The 6742-nt window shown below is 46.0% G+C and overlaps 1 long non-coding RNA gene across 1 annotated transcript; it reads left to right on the top strand.

Annotated features, from left to right (window-relative positions):
• Positions 1–458: 458 nt before the first annotated feature.
• Positions 459–895, top strand: LOC125556100. The gene is made up of 3 exons (XR_007305000.1): positions 459–493; positions 613–728; positions 815–895. It is a non-coding gene; the product is annotated as an uncharacterized LOC125556100 (long non-coding RNA).
• The last annotated feature ends 5847 nt before the right edge of the window (positions 896–6742 follow it).

Here is a 6742-nt window from a genome sequence, read left to right as displayed (position 1 = left end):
CGCCGCATCGCCACCCCGACCCCTCCCTTCCCCACCGCATCGCCACCCCAGCCACCTCCCTTCCCTAACCCTACACCCGTACCTCAACCTGCGCCACAACCCGTCGGATCCCCCTTCTCCGCTGCCGCTCCCCCTCCTCTCCCCTCAACCGGCGGCCAGATCCACCCACTCCCTCTCCCCACCCACTCACCGAACTCCCTCTCCGTCGCCGCCATCTAGGCCGGCAGCCATCGCCGGCGCGCAAGGCGTCGGTGACCAGGGAGGAGGCATGGAGATGAGCTTCGAGGGCGGAGGTGGAGGGGAGTGCTCGTCGTCGTCCGCGGTGTCGATATAGTTCAGCGGTGCCCCTCCCCCTCCCCGCCTCCCACCCCCCTCGCCGCCGCCTCCTCCTTCCTCCAGCACTACGTATCCAACCTCGCCTCTCGCTTCGCCGCCCCACGCTCGCCGCCCCGGACTCTGGTCTCAAGAGCTCGTCAGAATGGTCGCCCACAGGGTAAGCTCCTCCTCCCTCTCTCTCTCTTCCCCGCCCCGCCGTCCTCCCCCAGTCCTCTAGATCCGCCGCGCCGTCGATCTTACCCCCATCGTGGCTGACCTCTCTGTGTTTGCGTGCAGTTCCACCAGTACCAGGTGGTGGGTCGCGCGCTGCCGACCCCCGGCGATGAGCAGCCCAAGATCTACCGCATGAAGCTCTGGGCCACCAACGAGGTCCGCGCCAAGTCCAAGTTCTGGTCAGTCTCCTCCCCGACCTCGATCTTCCTCGCGCGCTGGTTTCGTCGGCGCTTATGTGTTTGATTGTTTGGTTGTTTGCGCGCAGGTACTTCCTGAGGAAGCTCAAGAAGGTGAAGAAGGCCAACGGCCAGATGCTCGCCATCAACGAGGTATATCACTTCTCTCCAGTTGCCATGATCCGTGGATGCAACTTTAACTGTGCTGGCTGGTACTAACTGCCGTGGTTGTGCAATAGATCATTTTTGGTACCGTGTTGGTCTTGTGTATGGCGAAGACACTTGATTTTAGTTGCTGCATAGGGAGATGTATGCAGCGTCGCAGTGTTCTAGCTTTAACCAAACGGTAGAATAATATTGTTCTGTGGATCGTGCCGAGGTTTTGGTGGTTTCTACTGAAGGTCCTTGGTTCCTTACTAGGTCATGTATATTGGTCGTGACCTCACTTGTATGTTAGGTTTAGTTCGTGTGTTCTGTGATGTTGCGAAATAGGGTATTTGGTAGATTTATACCAGATCATGTAAGTTGGTTCTGGCCTCATTCGGTGTGAATTTAAATTGAACGAGCCGCTCTCTTAAACAACACTGCGACACTAAGTTCACTTTGCTCTTGTCTTGTTATGTAATAAGTGTTCTCAGTTGGTATCAAATGCGGTACCCTGTTCACCCTGCTTCTGTTATGTTACAAGTGTTTTGAATTAAGTCCATAAATGATTGTTGTCCAGTGCACACAGTAGCACTGCAAAATGCAAGTATGCTGATTATTTTTTGAAAACTCTACATCTTATTTCTAGCATCTTATACATGTAAAAAGAGAGTTAGAAAATGTGAATTAAGTGTAACCATGAGCTTTGTTTGTTCTTGTACTCTTTGTATGTTCCTGGTCGCCACCACCGACTGCGAGCGGGGGTCCTGGTCCTCTCCCTCGTCGTCCTCGGCGGCGGCATCGCGGCTTGGCGCCATCGCCGTGCCCTGCGTCAACGTCACGATCAGCTTCACGGATCGCCGTCTTCACGGTACGCACGCACACATTTCTGAAATCCACAGTCAACAGTTTGGTGTACGCGCTGACTACTGAATCATGAGACATGCGTGTGGTTGTGCTTGTGCAGAGGTTGGTCGAAGAGGGCTGGAGTTCATGCCGTTCCTGCTGTCCCTGTTCGTGTTCCTCTTCGGCACCTCCTGGTTCATCTTCGACCTCATCCTGGTGAGATTTCCATCCAACCCTCCCCGTCCCCATGGTGCTCTTTCTAGTTAGTACTCGTCCGAGAGAGTTGCTTGGAGTAACTATACTCAAGATGCAGTCGCAGTAGGATTAGTTGCTTGGAGTATTTAACAAGACCGAACAAGATTTAACTTGTCAAGATTTAACAATATTTCTTAGTAAAGCTGAGTAGAGTATATATTCTGAACATGCAAGCATAAATATTCTCAGCATAAGTACATGATTAGGAGTATCATGCTTCTGAATATCTCCAAGCTGGATATTTCCATTAAACATGTTTCTGAATACCTCCCATATATATTTCCGTTAGTCTGCTTAGTGCATCATTAAGATTATAAGCATCATTTTCATTGAATCCTGGTTACATATTTGTGTGTACTCAAGTTGAAAATGGGACTTGGAATAATATGCAAGTTTCATCTTTTCTATTGCAGCGAGTGGGTCGGTTATGCACTGGCAGCATCCTTGCTACTAGCGTGGGCGCGATGGTCCGGGCCAAGCAGAGAAAGATAGGTGAGATATGCTCAGAGGTGATCATCGACAAGTCCTCGGACAAGATGACGATGGAGAGTATAGTGGAGGCACAGCACATCATGAAGAAGGTGCACGAGTACGTCAAGACGACGAACGTCGTGATCCTCAGGCTATGGTCCATTATTCTAGCCCGGTCACCAAAGGTATATATCATTGCACACTAGTCTTGATCATTGACCATCCTTTGTGTAATGTTGGGGTACCGTCCGTCACATATGGTTCTGGACTATAATGTTTTGTGTACTGTTCATTGTCCTGATCATTGTTTCAGTTAAATTCAGTCCAAATTCAGTCCAGGAGTACTCCAAATTTAGTCCAAACACAGTCCAGATATTGTTTTGGTTTCCTTGTACTCCAAATTCATTCCAAACACAGTCCAGGAGTATAAACAAGTTTACAGATTCAGTCCAATTTCACTTGTGCAGGAAATTCACCTGTGCGGCGGCGGCGGGGAAGGAGCAGCACCGGCAGCCCTGACAGAGGAAGCCATGTTGCCGTTTTGTTTGTTCCCAGCCTTGACTATGGTTGTCCAGCGAGTCCGGCATGTCATCATTTTCTTGTAAAGCAGTATTGTATCACACTTGTAGAGCTCGTTACACATGTAGATCTTGTAAAGTACTGTATTACACATGGTCATATGTATTGGCAACGTGATCTGGTTGCTCTTATTTGAAGTATCATGTGTGCTTTTGTCTGCCAAGTTAAATACTAGTTGAAATATGAAGAATATGAGCCTGATAGATGGGACTCACTTACCAGACCCAAACCTGACAACTGGGACCCATCTGACTGGTGGACCCATTTAATAAAAAAAGGAAATTATAATTATTTAGACGAAAAGGCCAAGGCCCAATAATAAAAAAGGCTGCAATGTTGGGCCAGGCCCATGAAGTCGACCAAAAATTGACAGAAAAAAATATAGAAAGGCTGAATTAATGGGCTAGGCCCATGTAGAAAACTGAATTGGACCGGGCTGAATCTTGTGCCACATCAGCTTGCCACGCTGGATGCCTACGTGGCCTGGGGAGGTTGCTAGTGACCAAAACCACAGTGGACATATTTTGGTCATAAACGTCTTCGACCATTCCAGAAGAAAGGTCGCTATAGTCAGTTTATGACGGCCAGCTTTTGACCTTGTTTTTGGTCACAAAAAGGTCGCAAATGGAAATTTGTGACCTTTCAATGACCAATAGTGGTGGTCACAAGTTGACATATTTCTTGTAGTGGTGGGTTGTTCCCTATCAAAAACCATCATGCTTGTTGTGAGAAGCATATGCCCAAACTAGCCCCAAATGGGACAAAATTTGTACCATGGCATGTTGATGCCGCTCCATGATAGCATGCCAGGTTTCATGAATTTCAGATGAGTTTTGGATTTACTAGAATTTTAAAACCAGGCATCTCAATGTTTTGTCAGCAATCAACGGTGCCCTAGTGTTTGAAATTCATTCCCATTTCTTGCATGGGACCTAAGCATGCACCCAAGGACACATATTTGATTTTTAACCAATTTATATGCATTGGAGCATGTGCATGTGGTTCAATTTGAATTATGCACATAAATGCATTGAAAACACATTTAATGCATAAAAATGTCCAAACGAACCCCGAAAAATCTCAAAAATTCACACAACACTCCTGTTCTTCTATGTTTACACGAGAATTTTTTTTTAAAGCAATAAGGGGCAATGGATATCGTTTCATCCCCAAAGGTGGGACGTTCCCTATCGAAAACCATCATGCTTGTTGTGAGAAGCTCCAGTTTGTGAGAAGCATATACCCAAACCTGCCCCAAATGGGACAAAATTTATACCATGGTGATACGTCTCCAACGTATCTATAATTTTTGATTGCTCCATGCTATATTATCTACTGTTTTGGACATTGTTGGGCTTTATTATCCACTTCTATATTATTTTTGGGACTAGCCTATTAACCGGAGGCCCAGCCCAGAATTGCTGTTTTTGCCTGTTTTAGGGTTTCGAAGAAAAGGAATATCAAACGGAGTCCAAACGGAATGAAACCTTCGGGAACATGATTTTCTCAACGAACAAGACCCGGGAGACTTGGACCCTACGTAAAGAAAGAAAAGAGGAGGCCACGAGGTAGGGGGCGCGCCTGCCTACCCCAGGCGTGCCCACCACCCTCGTGGGCCCCCTGTTGCTCCACCGACGTACTCCTTCCTCCTATATATACCTACATACCCCCAAATGATCAGATACGGAGCCAAAACCTTAATTCTACCGCCATAACTTTCTGTATCCATGAGATCCCATTTAGGGCCTGTTCCGGAGCTCCACCGGAGGGGGCATCGATCATGGAGGACTTCTACATCAACACCATAGCCTCTCTGAATTATCAGTTTGGTTTGGCGTACTAGATTGATCTTTCTTGCAATGAGAGAAGTGCTTAGCTTTGGGTTCAATCTTGCGGTGTCCTTTCCCAGTGACAGTAGGGGCAGCAAGGCACGTATTGTATTGTTGCCATCGAGGATAACAAGATGGGGTTTTCTTCATATTGCATGAGTCTATCCCTCTACATCATGTCATCTTGCTTAAGGCGTTACTCTATTTTTAACTTAATACTCTAGATGCATGCTCGATAGCGGTCGATGAGTGGAGTAATAGTAGTAGCTGCAGGCAGGAGTCGGTCTACTTGTCTCGGACGTGATGCCTATATATATGATCATACCTAGATATTCTCATAACTATGCTCAATTCTGTCAATTGCTCCAACAGTAATTTGTTCACCCACCGTAGAGTACTTATGCTCTCGAGAGAAGCCACTAGTGAAACCTATGGCCCCCGGGTCTATCTTTACATATTAATCTCATATTACTTAGTTATTTCCTTTGCTATTTATTTTGCCTTTATTTTACTTTGCATCTTTATCATAAAAATACCAAAAATATTATCTTATCATATCTATCAGATCTCACTCCCGTAAGTGGCCTTATAGGGATTGGCAACCCCTATTTGCGTTGGTTGCAGGATTTATTTGTTTTCTACAGGTACGAGCGACTCGCGCATAGCCTCCTACTGGATTGATACCTCGGTTCTCAAAAACTGAGGGAAATACGTACGCTACTTTGCTGCATCATCCCTTCCTCTTCAGGGAAAACCAACGCAGTGCTCAAGAGGTAGCAAGAAGGATTTCTGGCGCCGTTGCCGGGGAGGTCTACGCAAAAGTCAACATACCAAGTACCCATCACATACCCTTATCTCTCGCATTACATTATTTTCCATTTGCCTCTCGTTTTCCTCTCCCCCACTTCACCCTTGCCGTTTTATTCGCCCTCTCTCTCTATCCTCCCTCTCTATTTGCCTCTTTTTACCCGCTTGCTTTTTGTTTGCTTGTGTGTTAGATTGTTTGCTTGTCGTTATGGCTAGTCCCTTATCTTCTCCGTTGTCTCCCGAGAATGAAATTCTAAATTTTAAGCAAAGGGAGGGAGAAAATCTAAAATATGCTTGGTATAGAATTTGCAATGCTCAAAATAGATCTACTAGGAAGCAATCTACTTCCGTTCTCCTTCGCAATTTTTTTGTAGGCATTACTCCTTGGCACCGTTATGTTCTTGATACTATTACCGGAGGGAACTTTTTGGGTAGCCATACTTTTGATTCTTATAATGCTATATTAGATTTATTTGGCTCACCCCCTCACTACTAGGAAAAGGCATGCTAGTGGCGCACCAGTTTTGCCTACTAATGGCACACTACTGGCGCGCCACAAGCACCACGCCATTAGAATTAAATACTAATGGCGCACCACTGGTGCGCCATTAGTATCTGGTGTACCAATGGCGCACCACGCAGTGCGCCATTAGTATAGCCAACAGTGCGCCATTAGAATGCCTCCCTGGGGGCCATATGTACCCATGTGCTTTGGCATACTAATGGTGCACTAGTGAGTGATGCGCCATTAGTTTCATTTTTATAGTGCGCCATTAGTGTCTTGAGTGGTGCGCCACTAGTATGATTATTAGGAATTTTTTTCTTTTCTGATATTTTCACTGGTTACAAAATATATTATTGGATAGAATTTAGACAACACCACACAGCAACAGTAGATTCATCGAATACAATAGAATATTAGTCTCTGAATACAAATCATCATATTAGTCTCCAAATTCAAAAGACCGAACAAAGATAGAACATTACAAGTCCCGAGACCGCGAGTAGCGAGTTTGTCTTCACATTACAAGTCGATATCGATCATCTAAACTACCATCACATAGAAGAGAGCTGCGGTCATCACGA

The sequence above is a fragment of the Triticum urartu genome, chromosome 5 (genome assembly GCF_003073215.2).
Source record: "Triticum urartu cultivar G1812 chromosome 5, Tu2.1, whole genome shotgun sequence".
In the NCBI taxonomy this organism is placed as follows: domain Eukaryota; kingdom Viridiplantae; phylum Streptophyta; class Magnoliopsida; order Poales; family Poaceae; genus Triticum; species Triticum urartu.
Note: the sequence above shows the minus strand (reverse complement) of the source record. Positions and strands in the feature narration are given on the sequence as shown.